The 22,446-nt window shown below is 38.5% G+C and overlaps 1 pseudogene; it reads right to left on the reverse strand.

Moving 5' to 3' along the window:
* Nucleotides 1–18,816: 18,816 nt before the first annotated feature.
* Nucleotides 18,817–21,843, reverse strand: LOC119535474 (annotated as a pseudogene).
* Nucleotides 21,844–22,446: the final 603 nt, after the last annotated feature.

Here is a 22,446-nt window from a genome sequence, read left to right on the forward strand (position 1 = left end):
GGCATGCAGAGAAGTAGGGGAAAGCCACAGAAGCCAAGGGAAAAAGTATTTCAGTAAGAAACAAATGATCACTAAGGGCTAACGTGGCTGAGAAATCAATTATAATGAAGTCTAAAAAGTAGTTTTCTGTTTTGCAGAAAGAATATCATTGACGATCTTAGTAAAAATAATTTTGGTGGAGTAGTGGGGCAGAAGCCAGTAGACAGTGGGGTGAGAAGTAAATGAATGTACATTGCATTGTTGTTTTATTGTATCTGGCCAGACTCAATGACCCAGGGAATACAAACTGGATGGTGAAGGAAATAAAGACAAGAGAGAATTGATGGGTACAGAGAAAGCAGAGCTTATATTCAAAGTCTCTACAAGTATATGGAGCAAGTAAAGTGAGAATTACTGAGGGAAAGATCTGGACATGCCTCAGTGAGAAAGTAGACTAAACATTCAACAAACCTGGGCTTTGGTTTGCTTATCTGTAAGTTCAAGAAGTTAACCTAGATGCCCCCAATATTCTTTCAAACTTGAATGTTTTTTTTTGTTGCAAGGTATAATACATTCTTTCTGATTCTTACATGAAAGAGATAAAACTCTAGGGAATAAAAAATGTATGATATATGTATTTATATTTATGAAAACTTATTGATATCAAATTTTTCTTAGATAGGCTTATCTTTGATTTGGGGCCATCCTGAATTTGATGTCATAAGTTCACTTTAAGGTGTTTTATTCCCAAATTTTAGTTCTAACCAATTTTGATTGATTCTTTAGTTTAGAAAGAGGAAACCCTGGAAAATATGATATATGAGATTTTTTTCTATTGATGTGGCCAATGCAAGTCACACTGAACCAGGCTGAGGAGGAAAAGAGGGTTTATTTTTGCCAGCAGGAGACAGGGGAAGCTTTCCCAAATGTGCCTCCCTGAAGTGTTTCTTCAATTGGTTTTTATGCAGGTTCAGAAACAAAAAGAGATAATCATTTAATTAACATGCAACAAGAGTGATAGAGGAAAGTCTTATCTATATCTGGGAGGTTTGGGGCAATCGCCCAGTGATTCTTTAATTGGCTAAACCCATTAGAGACAAAGAGAGTTAATTATTTTAGTTAACATGTAATAGGTTTGGAGAACTTCAGTAATTTAGGTTTTTTCCTGTTTTCTTCAGGAACCAGATGACACCTGGGAAAGGTGCCTCCAGGGGTCCAGGGAAGTAGATGAAAAGGCTTTATTCATATATGGGAAATCTGGGGACCATAGATGAATGCTGATTCATATCTGGTTGCAGACTTTACATTTACATACTGCTTCAGACCTTACATTTAAAAAGAGCTTCCATTATAGCCTGTTCCAGCTTTGAAGGTTACATTTTAAGGCTACTTTACAATTTCCTGCTTGCTTACAGTTTTAAGATTATATTTAAAAAGTCATTGTAGAGAACCTAAGATGGCGGCTAGGTGAGACAGGGCAAAGAAACACCTCCATGAAAAATATTAGTTAAAAGCCAGAAAGTGACCCAGAACACCAGTTCCAGCGATGAACCAGCTGGACAAGGTCTGCTAAATCCACAGGGACCATACATTTGGTGAAACTGGGAGTCTGCATTCTGAAATGAGTGAGTGAGCCAGCTGAAAGTCCAGCGGCCATGCTGCATTGTGGGGAAATTGTGGGTTGGCGTTTGGAGACAGACTAGTTCTTTTAAAAAAAAAACAAAAAACCCGGGAGCGGCTGCAGATACCGCGGTGAGAACCACGCATTGAAGCATGGTGGGAACAGGCTATCCCAACACCTCGGTGTCTGGCATGGAGGATAGCTCTTCCTGTACCTGCTGTTGACTGTCTCAGAGCCAGGGGGGCAGAGGGGAGCCAAAAGGAGAAAGAAACCATGCCCCTTGCAGCCATCCTCCTGGTGGGCTGGAGACGCTCCTACCCGGGGATGGAGCCACAGCCCCAAGCTGTGCCAAGGATCCAGTGTGACGGGGAGTGTTTACCGCAGCATGTGCACATGCCACAATATCGGCCGTGGACAGTGGCCTTTAGTGCACCCACAGCTGCTTGTCCTGGAGCTGGGAAGGTGGAGCTGTGCGAAGGGGGCGGAAATTAACATGCCCCCTCAGCCATCTTTGTGGCAGGCTGGGAACGACCCTGCATGGCCCAGTGGCCCAGGGCTTCCCTGGAGGCCAGCATGCACTTGTGACGTGGCACAGCCTTCCCTCAACAGAGGTCCTGGAAGAGCCCAGCTGGGAAGGGGGACCCGCTCAGAAATCCCAGGGACCCGACGCCAATGCCAGAGACTTGTGGGTCAGCGGCAGAGACAATCTGTGGTGAGACCGAAATGAAGGATTAGACTCTTACAGTAGCCTTGGATCTCCGGGAATACCTGGGAGGTTTGATTATTAAAGCTGCCCTGACTCTCTAACCACTCAGATACACGCCCCGCATTCAGGATTGATAGCACCAACAACATACCCAAACTTGGTGCACCAATTGGACCCCACAAGAATCAGACCCCCATACACTACAAAGACAAAGTTGGGGAGAACTGACTTGAGGGGAATAGGTGACTTGCAGATGCCATCTGCTGGTTAGTTAGAGAAATTGTACACCACCAAGCTGTAGATCTGACAAATTAGAGTCTGGAGTTTTTCATATCCTGAAAGAACCCTATGAAGTAAAGCAGATGATGCCAAGAGGCCAAAAACAACAGAAAACTTTAAAGCACATGATAAAACCAGACAATATGGAGAACCCAAACCCAAACACCCAAATCAAAAGATCAGAGGAGATACAGTACTCGGAGCAATTAATCAAAGAACTAAAGACAAACAATGAGAGCATGGCACAGGATATAAAGGACATGAAGAAGACCCTAGAAGAGCATAAAGAAGAACTTGCAAGAGTAAATAAAAAAATAGATGATCTTATGGAAATAAAAGAAACTGTTGACCAAATTGAAAAGACTCTGGATACTCATAGCACAAGATTAGAGGAAGCTGAACAACAACTCAGTGTCATCAAGGTCCACAGAACAGAAAATGAAAGAACAAAAGAAAGAATGGGGAAAAAAATAAAAAAAAAAAAACTGAAATGGATCTCAGGGATATGATAGATAAAATAAAATGTCCAAATTTAAGACTCATTGGTGTCCCAGAAGGGGAAGAGAAGGGTAAAGGTCTAGAAAGAGTATTCAAAGAAATTGTTGGGGGAAACTTCCCAAACCTTCCACACAATATAAATGCACAAAGCATAAATGCCCAGCGAACTCAAAATAGAATAAATCCAAATAAATCCACTCCAAGACATATTCTTGCAAGTTCTGAAAGCAGCAAGAGAAAAGCAATTCACCACATACAAAGGAAACAACATAAGACTAAGTAGTGACTACTCAGCGGCCACCATGGAGGTGAGAAGGCAGTGGCATGACATATTTAAAATGCTGAGAGAGAAAAATTTCCAAACAAGAATACTTTATCCAGCAAAACTCTCCTTCAAATTTGAGGGAGAGCTTAAATTTTTCACAGACAAACAAATGCTGAGGGATTTTGCTAATAAAAGACCTGCCCTATTTCAGATACTAAAGGGAGCCCCACCAACAGATAAACAAAGAAAGGAGAGAGAGACATAGAGAAATTTAACAGACATATGTAGAACATTACATCCCAAATCACCAGGGCACACATTCTTCTCTAGTGATCATGGATCTTTCTCCAGAATAGACCATATGCTGGGACATAAAACAAGCCTCAATAAATTTAAAAAAACTGAATTTATTCAAAGCACATTCTCTGACCACAATGGAATACAAATAGAAGTCAATAATCATCAGAGACTTAGAAAATTCACAAACACCTGGAGGTTAAAAATGAGGGGGTGATGAAAACATTCAAAAGCTGAGGGACTTCATCACCAGTAGATCAGTCCTATAAGAAATGCGAAAGGGAATTGTGCAGGCTGAAAGGAAGGGACACTAAACAATTGACTGAAACCACATGAAGAAATAAAGATTTCCAGTAAAGATCACATGGTAAATATAAATACCAATACTACTGTATTTTTGATTTGTAACTCCATTATTTACTTCCTACAGGATCTAAAATACATAAAGTGTAATGATAAATCAGTGGTTCTGGACTCAAGGTAAAATATGTAATTTTTGACAAGAAGTACATAAAGGTGGGGGAATGGAGGAGTACAGGAACACAGTTTAGGTGTTGTATTGAAGTTAAGTTGGTATCAAAGAAAAACAAGATTGTTATAGATTTAAGAGGTTAAATTTAAGCCCCACGGTAAACACAAAGAAAGTATCAGAGAATATGACCATAGAGATGAAAAGTAGAGTAAGGGCTATGAGAAATGGGGGAAGGGGCAATGGGGAGTTAAGAAATGAGTGTAGGGTTTCTGTTTGGGGTGAAGGGAAATTTCTAGTAATGGATGGTGGGAAGGTGATGGCATTGCAACATTCTGAAGGTGATTAATACCACTAATGGAATGCTAGGGAGGGGTTGGAATGGGAAGATTTAGGCTGTATATAAGTTTCCACAAGTGAAAAAAAACAAACAAAAAAGACGTCTAAATAGATAATGACAATTAAATGCCAAGGATGATCCTGGATGGGATCTGAGGATGAAGGAGAGGAGGCTCAAAGGGACACAGTTGGGACATAAGAAAAAAAAGGAAATATAGAACATAAGCTTTGTATCAATGTTGAATTTCTTGAACTTCTTAGCTGCGCTTAATGGGATTGCATAAAAGAATGTTCTTGTTCATGGGAATTGTGTATGTGAATTATAGTGTATGTTCAAGGATGTGTGCAGCTAGCTCTCATATATTCAGAAGACAGAGCAATAGATGATGGATGATAGACAGGGAGGGATGGAGGGAGGGAAAGAAAGAAATGGCGGTGTGACAGGATGTTAAAGTTGGTGGATCGGGGTATCAGGGGAGGGGGGTCAGGGTATGCTGGAGTTCTGTGTATGAGGTTTGTATTGTTTTTGCAACTGTTCCTGTAAGTTTGAATTTATTTCAAAAAAAAAAAAAAAAAAAGTCACTATTACACCCTTAATCCAGTGAATCAGATGTCAGGAACTCATTTACCATACAAAAGTTACTCTCATTTTAAAAATAGAAGCCGCTATGTTCTTGAATAGAAGCTTGCACACATAAATCTGGATTTCCAGCTTCTTTAGAAATACCAGAGTAATTGGCACTAATGGGCACACATTTCCACATGGCAGCTTGGGGTGAGGTAGCTGCTATCTCCACTAGAAAGTCAGATCCCTCTCCTCACCTAACTTTCTCCCTTAAGATCCCTAAATTCTCAAGAAATGAGACACACTCATATTCAAATCTCAAAGTCCATTGAAAGTATTTTTGGTGTTATGCAACTAATCATTTAGAATTTTTTCTTCCCTTACTACTGTTGCTCAAAAAGCCTTTTGGTGTAACATGTAGAGTGAAGGTCATTTCTTTTTATGTTTGCTATGTATATCTAATATGGAATGACATTAAACATGGACATCTTTGTAAGGACTTGAGCTTACTGTTAATTGACACAAAATGTATTATTCAAGATGAAAATGATACCCCCAGACCCCTAACTTGACATAGAAGCCTTAACTCTTATCTGAAGCAATGCCTCATTTAGGGGCGTACAAGGAAATGCCCCAAATTCTATTCACTGCCAATGCTGGCTATTTCCTGAGTTTATACAAAAAAAAAAAAAAAAAAAAAAAAAAAGGGGGGGGGGGTAGAATCTGTAGCACGATGGCTGGGAAAACAAACACATTTAAAATCCTGAGACATGTTAAATAATCTATAGCTGCCCTTGACTTGGTGATATTTCTCTTAACTTTGGAACAAAATCCCAGCCTCTGAATCTTTCAAAGAAGGGATTTGCATTACAACTGATCTTCCCAGTCTATGCGTGTCAGGGTGAGAGGCTGCATTTTCCACTGGGATTCCTCAATATTCACAGTCATTTCACACTTTAATTGGGACAGTCTCCCTAAATTCAAAGGCAGAAAGTCCCATAGAACTTGCTTTGTTTAACAAAGGAGGCTTTTTCCCCCAAACTCTTCTGGCTTTGGTGTCTTGGAAAATCTTATTAGCCAGATGAGGAAAAAAAAAAAAAAAAAAAAAAAAATCTGCCACCAACTCTGGGACTCAAGCAGCTATTTATTTGGAGGCTCACAAAGAGCAAAAACCCAATTAGGCAGTTGGGCTGCACAGACCTGAGTACAGCCTGGCAGCCCCAGGGTGCCCCCCACACACCTCGCCCCACCCTGCCTGGCTGAGCTGCCTCTAAGCTCTCTGTCAAAATGGTCTGGTCTGAGTGATTCATTTCCCAACCACAGGACACCAGTGGAGGGTAAAGCTAATGCAGGCTGGGAGTAGCTGGATCAGGAGATATGCCTCTGATACCTAAACAGGGATTTGGATGGAGCCAAGGTAGGCTCAAAACAACTTTCTCAAAACACAATAGAATGGCTAAACGGAGCAGCAAAGCATTTTCTCTGACCCTTTTGTCCTTTGTTTCAAGAGGAATAAATACTTTCTTCTTTCTTCACTTGACCTCTTATCTATGGGAAAAATGACCAGCAACCCCCAGGAACAGTGCTGATAAGTCTTTTATAGGGTTGATGGTGTGTGTGAAAAGAAATGAAGCCCAGGTGGGTTGAATATGCATAGAACTCATAGCAATTTTAGGATATCCCCATTTGGAGGACCCATGAAAGAGATTTAGGCTTGGAGGAGTTTCCTGGTTAGAGGTAACAGCTGTAAGCAGAGGGGCTCAGCATACTGACACCTAAAGACCGACAGATAAGTATGGAGGCTAGAGCAATTAAAACAATGGATTTCCCAAGTGATTCCTATTTGTGCCATAATCAAAATGAAACTATTTTTTCATCTCTCCCTGCCCCTATAAAATACATCCAATGTGGTAAGGTTCTCCTGTTTTTTGTTTCTCAATGAATGGCACCACATTCTACCCAATTATTCAACACCTACAAACTTGTTCATGGCCCATTGATTTATCCTTTCCCATTTCAGGAGTATAGTCAGTTTTCAAGTTCTCTTGTTTCATCTTCTGAATGTCTGGAATCATTCCACCTCTCCCTACAGCCACTGCCTACTTCCTCACCTCTTTCCTAGCTCACAACCACAGCCTCCAAGTTGTTCTCCTTGCCTCCAGTTCTGCTTGCTTCCATTCTATGGCCATTCTACAGCCATATTTTTTCTAAACTATAATTCCAATCATGCTACTCACCTGCCTAAAATTTTTCAATGAATTTCCACTGCTTTCAGAATAAGTCTGAAAATCTGTAAAAAGTATTCCAAGACTTTTTTTTGATTTGGAGCCTGTTTACTTCTCCACCTCACCTTTAGTGACTTACTCAGCTTCCACCCAATTCTCTTCTCTAGCCATATTCAGCATCCTTCAGGTCTTGAAATGTGTCTTAGCATCTATTGCTTTGAGGCAGTCATTCCAACTGCTTCCATGTGTTGAATATTCTCTCTTGACTCTCTGGGCCTTGGTAAAATTTACTCAATTTTTAAGCATTGATGTCAGCTTCTCCCAGATTCACCTGATGGCTTCCTGGTTGGGTCATGGGGAATGGTGTTGGTTCTCTCAGACTCTCCTATGCCACTACAATGTCACAGCACTTATCACTTTGTATGGTAATTGCTTGTTTACTTGCAACTGTATGGTGAGCTCAGACAATAAAGCCCTCATTACTTTCTTCTCCATATACACATAACAGAGGTAGATAAAATATTTTTAATTGAAACATGTTGCTGAAGTAAAAAACAAGATCAGTATCTCCAAGGATCTAAAATGAATTAGCAGTATACAGCAATAAATATGCTTAGATGCAATGGGTGGTAGTGATGGTGCTGAAACAGGTAAGGTCAGCTGAGATTTTGCATGGGATCAGAGACTGAAAAATGTGGCCACTTTCTAAGATTTGCAATAGTGTCAAGCTGCACATATATCAGTTACATAGATATATCTCTGTCCTGCTTGGGGTGCTTTGTACATCTTAGATTGATGGTTTGGTGTCTGCCACTTGGTTTGTAAAATTCTCCGTGAATATTTCTTCTGCATTTTTCTCACTTTCTTCTCTTTTTGGTATTCCAATTATGCATATGTTAGACTGTTTGATATTACATCAAAATCCCTGGATATTCTGTTCTTTCTTTCTTTTTCTTTACTCTGGGTGTATGTGTGTTTTTCAGTTTGGGTAATTTCAATTCACCTTCAGGTTCACTGATTCTTTCCTTGGCTATGTGAAATTCACCGATAGGCCCATCAAAGACCTAGTTTATCTCTCTCATTATGTTTTTTGATACCTAACATTTCCAATCGATCCTTTCTTTTAGTTCTCTTAGGAAACTATTTGCATGATGTCTTCCTTTTCTATTAGAGCCTTAAATATATTAATCCCAGTTATCTTAAATCCCTGTCTTTTAATGGTTTCACTGTCTATGTCATATTTGGGTCTGGTTCTGATGATGCTTTGCCTCTTTGGATTATGCTTTCTTTTTTTCGGCTTTCTGTGTGTCTTGCACTTTTTGTTGAATACTAGACATGCTGTGTAGGACAAAGGATACTGAAGTAAATATTTTTTGTCCTTGGTGATGGGCATACCTTTCCTTCTGCTGGGCATTTAGTGTGAGGTTCTGTGTTAATATAGGCAAGAGTTAGGCTGGGCTTACGTTTTGTTTGGCAATGGTTATCCTCAGTGTCCTGGAGGCTTGACATTTCCTTTAGTGATGGCTTGTATTTGTGATGTGGGTGAACCTGCCAGGGATTTTTTCCTCAATGTTGACTTTCAAAAGATCATCCCTTTGCCCTCTCTCTCTAGCTAAGCCACCTCGGCAGGTGAACTCACTGCCCTCCTCACCATGTGGGACCTGACTCCCATGGGTATAAATCTCCCTGGCAATGAAGGATATGACTCCCAGGGATGAAACTGGACCCAACATTGTGGGACTGAGAACATCTTCTTGACCAAAAGGAGGAAGCAAAATGAAACAAAATAAAGTTTCAGTGTCTGAGAGATTCCAAATGGAGTTGAGAGGTCACTCTGGTGGGCATTCTTATGCACTGTATAGATAACCCTTTTTAGGTTTTAATGCATTGGAATAGCTAAAAGTAAATACCTAAAACTATCAAACTACAACCCAGTAGCCTTGACTCTTGAAGACAATTGTATAGCAATGTAGCTTACAAGGGGTGACAGTGTGATTGTAAAAGCCTTGTGGATATACTCCCTTTATCCAGTGTATGGATGGATAAGTAGAAAAATGGGAACAAAAAACTAAATGAAAAATAGGGTGGAAGGGGGGATGATTTGGGTGTTCTTTTTTACCTTTATTTTTTATGCTTATTTTTACTTTTTCTGGTTCAAGGAAAATGTTCAAAAAATAGATTGTGGTGATGAATGCATGACTATATGATGGTACTGGGAACAACTGATTGTACACCATGGATGACTGTATGGTATGTGAATATATCTCAATAAAATTGAATTAAAAAAAAAAAAAGATCATCCCTTTGCCCTGTTCCACAGAAGAATCTGACTTTGCATCTCTCCCAGCTGTATTCTACCATAACTTGCACTTGACATGTTTCTTTGGTGTGATGGTTGGGAATGGGCAGGGGGCGTATTCTCATGCTCTGTCTAAGCCTCAGCCTTAGGCAGGCACTGTGAATCTGATTCTCAGGGTCTGGGCTTCCCAAGTGTTTCTGCCTCTTTTCGAGATCCAATGCTGTGTCTAGCACATATTCCTTTCTCTCCCATAGGAGTAGAGCTTATTTTTCTCATTCTCCAAACTCAGTTGTAGAAGGTTTCCTTAAATCCCTTAAGGCCACAGTTGGCTACCACTTTCCAGGCAGATGAAAGTTTTTGTTCCCTAGGGGAGATGAGGGAGATGTGTCTGGAAGAGCTTAAGGGTGGCTGCCACCCTATTTCACAGCTGCAGTGGGTTTCTGCCAATGTCCTCAGGCATGCTCTCACTGGTTCCTGTCACCCTTCCTCCCTGCATATTAAGACTGCTATTCCCCAGGGGGATACAGAGAAAACGAGTCTTAGAGGAGATTTGTTGGTGGCTGCTACTCCCTTCCCCTAGCTGGGACCACTGAGTGAACTCCCACAAGATTCTTCCATATAAATCCCTAGCAAGGTTACTGGAGGAAAAACCAGCAGGAGGGTGCAATCCCCTGCCAGCAGAAGGATTAGACGTACTAATCTTACTGGACTCAAGAGGGTTCATGTGAACAGCTTTGCCTGTAGAAATATGAGTGGAAGTGATGGTGTGTGTGTCACTGCTGAGCAGAAGCAGTGAGGGCAAACACATTGTCTGCTGTGTTTTCTTAGAATTTTGTAATCTTAAAAAATGTAAAATTTTTCTAGGGGCATTAGACTCCTTAAAAGTAAAAAACATTCTTGACTTTAGGAAAACTTAATCTAAAGACAGAGAATGAAGGAGTGAAATTCTAGGTGAGAACAGACAAGAAGGCTACTCTATGAAGAAGAACTTGATTGTGCTGGTTTGAATGTATTATGTCCCCCAAAACGCCATTATCTTTGATGTTGATTAGATTGTAATTCTTTGAGTATTTCCACGGAGATGTGACCCACCCAACAGTAAGTGATAACTATGATTGGATAATTTCCATGAAGGTGTGGCCCTGCCCATTCAGCATGGGCCTTGATTGGTTTATTGGAGCACTATATAAGCCTAGACAGAAGGAGCGAGCTTGCTACAGCCAAGAAGGACACTTTGAAGAACACGCAGGCGCTGAGAGAGGAGCTGCAGCTTACAGAGCAACATTTTGGAGGCTGCCTTTGAAAGCAGACTTTTGCTCTGGAGAAGCTAAGAGAGGATAAATGCCACAAGAGCAACTAAGAGTGATATTTTTGAGGAGCTGCAGCCCAGAGTGGAACATCCTGGGAGAATGTCATTTTGAAACCAGAACTCTGGAGCAGACGCCAGCCACGTGCCTTCACAGATAACAGGTTTTCCAGATGCCATTGGCCATCCTGCAGTGAAGATACCTGATTGTTGATGCCTTACCTTGGACACTTTATGGCCTTCAGACTGTAACTTTGTAACCAAATAAACCCCATTTATAAAAGCCTATTCATTTCTGGTGCTTTGCGAAAAGGCAGCATTAGCAAACTGGAACACTGATATTTTTAGATATTTACCCAAACTATTCCTTATATATTTGAAGGACAAATATCATTTCATGTTTTGTATTACTAGGTCAAGGAAGAGAGGTACTGAATTTCTTGCTAAGTGATTTTAAATCTGTTGAATTGAAGAAACCAGTTTTTTTTTTTTTTTTGGTTTGGTTTTTGTTTTTTGTTTTTAGTATTTCTGCAAAGTCACCAAGTACATAGAAAAATTTCTGAAACAGGTCCTATAGTGAAAAGCAGGAATAAAAAGAAACCATTGTCTAATGTTTTTTTAATAATGTAAAGTTTTAATCACTGCATTTAAAGTATTCTGAGTAGAGAAAACACATCTTTGAGTCATTTGGGAAAGTTGTTTTCTAGTCTCAATAGGGTGTAAGTCAAAAGAAAAGATTAGAGACAAATGAGTACTGAAAATGAGAAGTTAATTGAAAGTGTTGTTTACAGAGGTGATATTTACTCATTAGAAAGGAGCTAGTGAGTTGAACATCTTTGCTGACGAGAAAAGTATAGTATTTTATTCCCCACACATTTCTATTTTGATCCTTGAAGTTAAGAAGAATACAGATAGAAGGTTTTCCCAGAAAATAAGGTATGAAGGATGTAGTTATTAGGTCATGCTATTACAGAAAATGTGTCCAAGACTTAATGCTTTCCTTCTAAGGCAGGCAACAAAGCAAAATTGTCTGCTCTCATCACTTCTATGCAGCATTTCACTTTAGATTCTAACCTATGAAACAAAGCAAGTAAAAAAGGAATACATATTGGAAACCAACAAAACTGTCTTTATTTTCAGATGCTAAGGTTATGTACATAGAAAATCTTAAGGAATCTACAGAAAAGAAACTAAATCTAATAAGTGAATTTTGCAAGGTCAATATATTAAAGTCTACTGTATTTCCATGTAGCAGCAGTAAACAATTGGAAATTAAAGCTTTAGAAGACAATTCAATTTAAAAGTGCTCAAAACATAAAATACTTAGGAATAAAGTTGACAAAAGAAATACACAATCTCTACATTTTAAAACTATGACACATTGCTTAGGAAAATTAAAAGAGGTAAATAATTTGGGTAATATATGATTTTTGTGGTTTGAAAGCCTCTGTATGACTTGGATGTTAATTCTTCCCCCAAATGATCTGTAGATTCAACACAATACCAATAAAAAAGGATTAGCAAACTATTTTGTAGAAATTGACAAGTATATTCCAAAATTTATAGAAATAAGCAAAGTATCTAAAATGGCCAAAACAAACTTGAAAAAGAACAAAGTTATAGGACACATGCTGCCTGATTTCAGAGCTCACTATAAAAATATATATTCTCATAAAGCTAGACATATAGGTCAATGGAACAGAATAGAGTCCTGTAAAATGATGAAATCAGGCTACACCTCACATCACTAAAAAATTAATTCTAAAAGAATTAATAGAACCATTGTTTTCAACAAAATTTAAAAATCTGCTCTTTGAAACACACTGCTAAGAAAATGAAAAGATAAGCCACAAGTTGGGAGTAATAACTGCAAAGCACATATCTGTTAAAGGATTTGCATTCAGAATATGTAATGAACTCTTATAAGTCAATAAAAGAAGACAAACAACCAAATTAAAGAATTGGGGAAAAGACTGGAATAGTCATTTAACCAAAGTAGTTACATGGATGGTGAATAAGCACGTGAGAAGATGCTCAACATCACTAGACATGAGCAAATGTAAAACAAAACTGCAGTGATGTAACACTACACATCTCCCAGAATGCAGAAATTAATAGAACTGACAATGTTGAACATTGATAAGGATATGGAGCAACTGAAAATCTTAAACACTGCTTTTGGGAATGCAATGTGGTACAACCACTTTGCAAAGAGTTTGCCATTTTCTTATAAAATTAAATATGTACTTACCTTATGAGGTAGGCTGAATAATGGCTCCCTAAAACGTCCACGTCCTCATCACCAGAACCTGTGAATATGTTACCTTATACGGAAAAAGAGACTTTGCAGATGTGATTGAGTTAAGGATATTAAGATGGGTCAATTATCCTGGACTATCTGGGGTGACCCAATGATGTAATCACAAGTGTGCTTATAAGAACAATTAAGAGAGATACTTGTTTAGAAGAGAGAAGGCCACGTGACAACAGAAGCCAAGAGAATTTTGAAGATGCTGGGATGCTGGCTTTGAAGATGGAAGCAGATGGCCATCAGCCAAGGAATGCAGCTCTAGAAACTAAAAAAAGCAAGGAAACAGATTCTGCCCTAGAACCTCCAGAAGGAACCAGCCCTGCCAACACTGATTTTAGACTTCTGGCTTCCAGAACTGTAAGAGAATAAATGCGGGCTGTTTTAAGCCACTGAATTTGTGGTAATTTGTTACAGCAGCAATAGGAAACAAATACACCATATGACAGTCATTCTGCTCCTAGGTATTTATCCAAGAGAAATGAAAACATATGTCCACACCAAGGCTTGCGTGAGAATGTTTATAGTAGCTTTTCCAAAATAACCAAAAATCTGGAAACAACCCAACTGTCCATTAACTGGTGAGTGAATAAACAATCTGCGGTTCATCCATACCATGGATTACTGTTCTGTAAAATAAAGGAATGAAATACGGGTACATGCAAAACCATGGATGAGTCTCAAATATGCTAAGTGAAAGAACCCAGATGCAAAATCTGTACTATATGATTTCAATTATATGACATTCCTAAAAACACAAAACTATAGAGATAGGAAATATATCAGTAGTTACCAGGAGCTGGAAGTAGAGAAGAGGGGCTGACTACAAAGGATCATCACTATGAGGGAATTTTTTGAGGTGATGAAAATGTTCTGTATCTTGATTTTGTTTGTAGTTACATATCTATACGTTTTTCAAAATTCATGGAACTGTGCATTTAAAATGGGTGAATTTTATTGTGTGTAAATCATGCTTCAATATATTTGACCTAAAATAGCAAGGAAGCAATAAATTAAAAACTCAGGATAGTTGTAAAACATTTGACAAAATTCAACATCCTATTCAGGTATACTATATCCTCTATCTTTAATTTCAGTGACAGGTTCTCTGATTAACAGTCAAGTGACTGCTCTGATGTGCCCAAAGTCTAAACAAATACACATGTTATATTGAGACTACTACCAATAATTATATTACATTAGGACTAAGGTAAGAATAGATGAGGCTGAGAAGACTGGGAAAAATCTTAATTGAAAGAATTTAAACCAATAATATTTTACATCTAAGTTACCAAAAATATGTACAATCCTCTGTTCTAATTGCAAATGGCTAAGAAAGGATGGAAAAATTAAACTGAGAAATCTTCTTGGAGAAAATTGATTTTTAGGAATCTAACCCCTTAAGTCTATAATTGAGTGCGTAGGCTTTGGAAAGACTGGCTCATCTTTCTTGGCCTGTGGGCATCAGGCAAAAAGCCATCTCGTGAGACAGTTGGTCAGAGTGAACTTTGGAAAATCCAAGTATTGCATTAGGTGTGGGAGTAGATGCAGACAAGAAGATAGCAAGGACAGAATGTTTTCATCAGAAGACAAGAATGTGGTGCAGAGATGTAAGAATGAGTTGAAATAATAAAGACAGAATTCTTTGAAAGAAAATAATTTGTGATTTCATGGAGTGAAAACTATCTTGTGCAGAAAATTAGAATGAATCAATTTAAAAAGTTTTTAATGAAATCTCAGATTTTATTTTGTTCTGAATCCTCATAAACTGATTTCCTGGGGTGGGCTAGCATACAAAGAAAACCAGGAGCTTTCTTAGGAGGATTTTTGTGGTAACTCAGCTTTCTTTACTGATGTACAAATTGTCTAAGGAAATGTCTGTTATTGGGAAAAATTAAGATTGATATGGGTAAATATTAAATTTTAAAATACTTTTATATGACCAGAAGAATTAAAACAGCATATACAAAAAGTAACCTTCATTATATTGGCCTTCTATGAAATTATCCCTTAAATTTTATTTTGAAAATTTTCAAACCTACAGAAAAGCTGAAGAAAAAAACAAAACAAAACAGTGAACACATATATCTTTCACTTCAATTTATAAATTCACAGATTGCTAACAGTTGCCTTGTAGTCGCCTGTAGCCACACCCAAAAAAGTGGAGGAGAGTTTTTGACATCATGAAAATTATCCCAGTACTTCAGTGAGTTTATCCTAAGAATTAAGGGCATTCTCACACCCAGTAAATTTAACTTTGATACAATAATATTATCTTACAGAGTCTGCATTCTGCATTCAAATTTCTCCAATGGTTGACAATGATAGCATTATAGCTGGAGCTGGGTTTTCTTTTTTTTTTCTCTCTCTCCTTTTTTTTTTAATTTTTAATTATTTTATTTTATTTTATTTTATTATTTTTAAGTTTCATTTTTTTTTATTTTAAAGATTCTGGATCCAATCAAAGCTCCTGCATGCTTTGGGCTGTCATGTCCTTTTAGTCCTCTTTACCCTAGAACTGTTCTTACCGTTTGTGTTTGTTTGTTTTTCATGACATTGACACTTTTGAGTCAGGTGTCTTGAAGAATGTGCCATAATTTGGATTTGTCTAATTGTCTCATAGTAAGATTCAGGTTAAACACTTTTGGTAAGATAATACAAGGGAGATGTTGTATATGTTCCAAGTCCTCTGGCCATTGAAAATCCAATACCTCAAATACTAATATGTTACTCATTTGCTCTGATGATTCATACAAAATTGTTTCAGCATTGTCTCTACCAACAACAAAGCTAGTAAGCAAAGTTCCAGATTTTTGTTATGTCCCTAAAATGTATCCTACTTAGAGTGTACAACGAGAGTACCATGTAATAAAAGTTACTTGAATTATTTTTCCCTGCTTTGGAGTTAGGTTATCTTTTTGACACAGAGTTAAGTTTATTTTTTTTTTTTCTGTTTGTATTCAATTGTAGAGTTTGTATTTTTAAAATTAAATTTATTATTTTGACTGTAAATTTTTAAATGGTTGTAACTCAAAATTATGTTACAAATATACCAAAAAAGTCTCATGCCCATCCCTAACTCACCTTGTTTCCACCAACCTCTTACTGATAAACATTGCATTAGTAGCTGGTTCATCGTTCCCATGTTTCTTTTGGCAAAAATAAGTATGTGTGTGCTTATGTGTAGTGTGTGTTTTTGCACCATTTATAGTTAAATATTTAACAGTAATGCTACTGTAAATACTTAACATTTATTTTAAAATATGTATATTAATATGCACTTACTCTTTTTCTTTCATGAAAGATAAAGTACTGTTATATTCCTTTTCATATTGAATTTTTTCACTCCACAATATATCTTCCTAATCATTACATAGCTGTGCATAGAGATTTCCCTCATTCCTTTTCAGGACTATATAACAGCCCAGTGTGTAGCTATATAATTTTTTTTTTTTCAGCCAGTCTCCTGAGGATAGATGTTTAGGTTGTGTTCTGGTTTGCTGATGCTGCCATTATGCAAAATACCAGAAATGGATTGGCTTTTATAAAGGGGTGTGCCAGTCTGAATGTATTACATCCCCAAAATGCCATTATCTTTGATGTAATCTTGTGTGGGCAGACATATTAGTGTTGATTAGATTGTAATTCTTTGATTGAGTGTTTCCATGGAGATGCACCCCACCCAACTGTAGGTGATAACTCTAATTAGATAATTTCCATGGAGGTGTGGCCCCACCCATTCAGCGTGGGCCTTGATTAGTTTACTAGAGCCCTACATAAGCTCAGACAGAAGGAGTGAGCTTGCTGCAGATGAAAGAGAGTTTGAAGACAGCTGTTGAAAGCAGATTCTTGCTCTGGAGAAGCTAAGAGAGGACAATCACCCCAAGAGCAATTGAGAGTGACATTCTGAAGAGGAGCTGCAGCTAGGAGAGGAATGTCCTGGGAGAAAGCCATTTTGAAACCAGAACTTGGAGCAGACGCCATCCACATGCCTTCCCAGCTAATAGAGGTTTTCCGGACACCATTGGCCATCCTCAGTGAAGGTACCCGATTGTTGATGCATTACCTTGGACACTATGGCCTTAAGATTGTAACTGTGTAACCAAATAAACCACCTTTATAAAAGTCAATCCATTTCTGGTATTTTGCATCCTGGCAGCATTAGCAAACCAGAACAGGGGGTTTATTTGGTTACACAATTACAGTCTTAAGGCCATAAAGTGTCCAAGGTAAGGCATCAACAATAGGGTACCTTCACTGGAGGATGGCCAATGGCTTCCAGAAAACCTCTTTTAGCTCGGAAGGCACATGGCTGGTGTCTGCTTGCTCCCAGGCTGCATTTCAAAATGGCATTCTCTAAAATGTTGCTCTTAGGGCATTTTGTCCTCTCTTAGTTGCAGCTCTCTCCAGCTTCCAGTTTCGGTAGTTCACATCTCCATAGAAACAACCTAATCCAGAGGTTCCAACCTAATCAACAGTGATATGTCTGTCCCACAAGATTGGATTAAAAGATCATGGCTTTTTCTGGAGGACATAATATATGCAAGCTGGAACAGGTTGTTTCCAATCTTTCGTAATTACAAGTAATGACACAATGAATAATTTTGTAAAATGACTAAAAAATTCATTAGCAATAAAAAAAAATCATTTTACTACATAAAATAAAATAGAAAAACATTAGCATGCTAAAAATATGAGCAAAGGCCAATGATAGAATAAAACTTGGGAGGAAAAGATGTACAGCATATATCATAGATATAAACCTAATTTCCCTAGTATGTAAACAGTTATTTTCATCTAGGGAAAAACAATCGACATCAAATAGAAAAATACTCAAAGACATAAAAAGACAATCTACAGAAATTGATGTTCAAATGGCCCTTGAACAAATGAAAAGATGTTTTCAACCTATTTTATACTAAGAGAAATGTAAATTGAAACTACACTGAAAAATCATTTTTCATACATCAGGCTGGCAGAAATTCAGAAGCTTTACATCACACTCTCATGAGAGGGTTGTGGACAAACTTATATTTTAATATAGTTTTCATGGGAGAGTAGAATGACATATATTGAGGGAAAACATGCCAATAATTAACACGGCATATGTGCTTACCTTTTTGACCCTGCAAACCCATATAAAGGAATTTATCCTGCAGGTACACCTCCAAAACATGTTTTTAAGTTTAAAACATATTATTTAAAATTTGATACCAATATTATTATTTCTAAGCTAGGAGTACGGACTCCATAATTCTCTTGAATGAGTGCTGTTTTATTATTTTTCTATTAAAACTGTAGGAGAAAAGTTTCACTTCCAAAGTTATAGTAAATAATGGGAAATACCAATAGTTTTAACTTCTTTTCAAGACAAATTCTATTCTAGGATCTGAGTCCAGCTTTCACCACCTCATGAGAAAAAATTAGGTCAAAAGTCTAGATTAATCAGCAGCATTTTTTTCTTGCCTTAAGAATGCTTTATGTCAAAGGATGAATAGCATTTCCAAGAAAACATGAAAAGATTTATATTGTATCTACAAAGTTGAAGGCTTTGCTACAATAAATGCCATATTTCTTTCTTTTAACCAGCCTGAAAAGGTAAGGAATGTCATGATCACTCTATACATTCTCTACAGCATTAGCCTGGAAGGTTGTAGTGTTTAAATTGTACAATCATAGATGTGAATTTCCTGGTCATCACCAAGAGACGCAATTTTTGTACCATTTCCATTGTATTTCACTCTCTAACCTGATCCTGGTGATCAAAGAAGGTGTGAATACAAGTCATTGTTTCAACATCCCAAACTTTTACACTTTTGTCAGAAAAACTGGAAACAAAGTGTCATCAGGACAAAACTCAACATTCAGCACCCAAGATGTGTGGCATGCTCAGAGTGCCAGTCAAGTTGTCATGTTGTGCATCATAGAACTTGATTCAGCCATCATCTGAAGTAGTGACCAGGAGCTGAGAATCCGGGAAAAGGTCAAGGAGTAAATAGACATAGCATGGCCTTCCAGCATCTGCAGAAGTTTTGCAGTCATAATATCAAAAATATTGATATTCCATCCATGGTTCCACTGGTCATGTATTTCCCATCAGGACTATATGCAATACTAAGAATGGATTTTCATCTCATGTCCAAATAGTATTCCTTTTTTCTAACCAGCTCAGTGGGTTCAGGGAAGGCTGAGATTTCTTATAGGATAAGAAACAAGGAGGTCTGTTGTGCAAATTACTGGGCACCAAATAAAGAAAACCTCTCTTATTATTATTGCTACTTATTTTTTTTTTAGCTTTTACATTTTTATCATAGTTAAAAATATAAAACCTTGAAAAATCCATCAGAATAGCTCTAAAAGAACTCTTTTTCTTCCATTACTTGCTGCTTTCTTCAACTCATAATATGCTCACCTCCACATTTTTTGCCTACTCTTTGCCATTTTTCTGGTGCCCTCTCCCTTCTCCTCCATACCCCACCACATTCCACCCACTCATCCATGTCCTCTCAGATGCCAACCTTCTAGTGAGATTTTCCTAGAGACCAATCCACACTTAGGGTCACTTTTGATACACAGACTTGGAACCATGTCATTAACACTGGTCCTAAATCTCTGACATGTATTATCTATATATGTGTCATGGCATTATAAATAAAATGCAACATATGCTGTTACTTTATTTCCTTACTATTCCATAAATGTGCGCCCTTTACCCTCACCTAGATTAAAACCAATTTATTTTGCCTAGATGCTTGACAAACACATGTCGAATTGGATGGCATGAAATTGCCACACACTACTGGCTAGAAAGAGAAAGCTCTTTCCATTTAAGGCTGTGTGCAATTCTGGTCCTTCAATTAAACACTAAAATTGCAAAGGAGCAGAGTGGAAGGAAGAAAACAAAAATAAAAACACAGTAAAGACCTGGACCAGCTCCCAGAATTCCTGGGTTCTTGCCCTGCCTCTCTCAGTTATGGATACTGTGAATGTTGATCACTCCTTCACTTAGCCTCTCAGCAAGTCTCTTCTCCACGATGGTGGTCAGAATAGACCCCTGGCTTTCTCCCAGGGGTGCTTTAATGATAAAACATGGTAATGCCTACAATAGAACTTTGAAACTCTAATGCCATATGGATTGTTATGTCACTTGAGGGCAGAAACCTTCATTTGTCCAACTTCTTGTCTGCTGAGCTCCCAGCACAATACAAGGTGTACAGTTTGTGCTATAAAAAGTTGTTTGAATTGAATTTACATGTGACGGTTGTCCAGCTTTTTCTGATCCACATGAATTATCTAGATGCTCCTAAGTCAGCGCCAAAATATGACAGACCTCCAACAAACTGCTGTCATTCATAGTCTCAATCCTGAAATATTAGTCCACCCAGCTCAGCCACAACATCCCAGGTGCTTTCCATCTTTCTTACTCTGATCTTAGTTACTTGCTCTTATATTAAGGATGTCATCTTGCTCTTCAAACAATAACCTTGAGTTTGTTTTTTCTCAGCACAACCTCAATATTCTTTCTTGAGTACAATTCAGACACATCTTCACATAGATGCCCTATCTCATGTCACCTCTCACCCCAACTGCAGGTAGCTGGCTTAATTTGGATTTCCCCAGGAGACCTGAAAGTAATGAGTTGAAGTCATCCCAGGACTGGTATGGAAGTGAGAGAGGAAAGGGTATGTTCTCAAGCCAGTTACTGCTGTGATTAATGAGAGATTAAACCCACAGAGGAACACTGGGAGGTCAACATGGAGCACCTGCCCCAGGGCCACGCCACCTAAGGGCTGCAGGACTTGGGGAATGCATTTGCCCACTTCCTTCAGCCATGGGTGGAGGACTATGGGTTGGATGGGGAATGGTATTTCTGGAGCTTCCAGTCTGCTGTGCCCTTGAACACAGCAGCCTGCAACTTCCAGACAGAGCCCTCAGGCAGGTGGAAGCTGGCCTGTTGTACTACAGGATAAGGCCTAATGAGATACAGATGGGCACCAACTGCCTCAGTGGCCCCATCTCCCTCCACCCTGTGCATGCACCTATGAAAATTACTGTTTGAATGATGTGTATGCATTTCTTCTCATTTCAAAACTTACCCAATACTGCCTACTTGTGACTGACACTGCTATGTTTTAACATCACCTCCCTTTGTTCAAACCTAAGTATTTCCCCAACAGATAATCCTCAAAAGAATCAGCTCCACTAAAGACCAGTAGGAACATGTACGTTTGCTTTGAGACTGGACAGAGTGAGCAGCAGCAGGCTCTGGCAAAGAAACAAGAGGCTGTGGTTAGCAGTTAAGTCTCTCCCCGCCCCCCCCCCACCCCGATCACTGAGCTACCGACAACCTGTTTTTCTTCTCAAGCATAAGAAAAATGAGGCATTCTTGCGTCTCCCCTCTGAACATTTTTCTCCAGCTACAGTATCACTCTTGTTCCTTTGCAGGACTCCTTCTGTCAAGGATTTCCACATGATTTACAGGCAGGCTGTCTCCACAGACTCCCCTCCAACAGGCATGGCATATTTGCAACCTTGTGGTTGCTTGTCTTCAGTCACTATCTTCCCTTGAGATGGGCCCTTCATTGTCAGTTATCCTCTTTTTGCACACATCTGACCAGTATTCCCTATGAGCATGTCTTACCTCCTTGGCCTGGCTCATTCGCCACCCAAGACTTCCCTCCTCCCATTCTTCATAATGCCATTAATATAGCTCTGTTCTGCAGCCAATGCTTTATTTCATGGTAAGTTCCTTAGAGCAAGGGTCAGTAAACTTTTTCCGTAAAGGACCAGATGGTAAATATTTTATGTCTGTGGGCCACACAGTCTCTGTTGCAACTACTCAACCCTGCTGTTGTAGTGTGAAAGCAGCCCTAGACAATATGGAAATGAATGAATGTGACTGTGTTCCAATAAAACTTTCTTTACAAAAATGGGCAGTGGGCCAGGTTTGTCTTGCAGGCCACAGTTTATCATCTGCTGACTTTCTCTTAGAGCGCCTGGTATGCAAGGGCTCAATAAACATTTGTTGAAAGGTTTTGGCTTGTGTATGAGCAAATGAATTTATGTTTTTATCTCAACTGAGATGTCTGGTGGAAACAACAGATTTCCATTGCAATACTTAAAAGAACTCATATGATCCCCTACACCTAAATGATCAACTAGCTCACTATTTGTTAAACAAAAGGAATCATTATATAGATACAGTATCCCTCAGCATTCCCAGGGTTTTCAAAGACCTGAGCTATTTTCTAGCAAATGTGATCATCAAATGTGTACTAAATATAGAGATG

The sequence above is a fragment of the Choloepus didactylus genome, chromosome 5 (assembly GCF_015220235.1).
Source record: "Choloepus didactylus isolate mChoDid1 chromosome 5, mChoDid1.pri, whole genome shotgun sequence".
NCBI classification, from domain to species: domain Eukaryota; kingdom Metazoa; phylum Chordata; class Mammalia; order Pilosa; family Megalonychidae; genus Choloepus; species Choloepus didactylus.